Raw genomic sequence first — 1167 nt, 5'->3', positions numbered from 1 at the left:
GAGGAGACGTATCAGCTGGACCATACCACCACAAAGTAAACACATCTTGACACAGGTTCTGCTCTCTTTGTTTTGAGCTGATATTTACCTTTATGTGCCAAATTATTGACCAGCAGCCCTGCATTGCTGATGTGCAGTGTGCATGAGCCTGTGAAAAGCATGTGGTGGGAGGAAAAGCACAATGCCAGAACTAATGTGAAACATTTTCATGCAACTTGTTTCTTCAGATTCAAAACATTTATCTGAGGGCGATGATGTCAATTCAAAGAATGGTCTTGAACACAGACACTGTATTTCCTGAATGTGCCAACTTTTTATTTTATATTTGTGTCCAAAATTGACTGACTTTTTCACAGCAAAGGCTGTATCAGTGGTATATATTCACCTTTGCAGAATTTGCACCAAATCTTTAATGCAGGATGGTGCTGATGATAACTTTACATGTTTTGAAAAAATACATAATTATTAGACTCTGCAAACATGACATATTGATGTGCAGTTACTTTACAAGTAATATTGCTAATACTATGATGATGCTGGCTGCATTCATTTAGCGTAGGAAATATTTACAGCTTTGTTATAGTGGATCTGTCACATTCAAAGATTGCAAAGGTTTTGTGTAGTTCTTTAAGATGTCTACTGCAACAAAAAATGTGTGGGTGACATTCCATTAGAATGGAATGACTATCTATTTTGAATAGTTTTGCTGCTACTGCTCAACTTTTGTTCAAGAACAGGTGCTACTAATGAAGAGGCTGCTTCTTAGTGGGCTAACTTGTAGAATTGTTTTCAATTACGTTTTTTAAGGGGTCTTATCAAGTACTACAAGTAATTCAGATTTCACATTTTTAAACTTCTTATTCTGTCCTTCAGTGACCCTTCCATTTTTCTATTAGTTTTTAAACAAATAATGCAGGACACCTATAACTGCAAGATGTGCAAATGTAAAAGGCGAGCCATGAATAAATAAAAATAGATGGCAACTTTCCTGACCAGCTTCCAAGGAGACAGGAATTAATGTCATAGCTCACACTTAGAAGCAGTCATTCACCTCACTTGCTTAGTATGCCACAAAAACAATCACAAGTTTCACCCCAATCACTTCACGTAGGGGATTTGTGCTTTGCTTTAAAGAATGGAATGCCTTGGTATTGCAGAATCACTGAA

Source organism: Cinclus cinclus, chromosome 8 (assembly GCF_963662255.1).
Source record: "Cinclus cinclus chromosome 8, bCinCin1.1, whole genome shotgun sequence".
Classification (NCBI taxonomy): domain Eukaryota; kingdom Metazoa; phylum Chordata; class Aves; order Passeriformes; family Cinclidae; genus Cinclus; species Cinclus cinclus.
Note: the sequence above shows the minus strand (reverse complement) of the source record.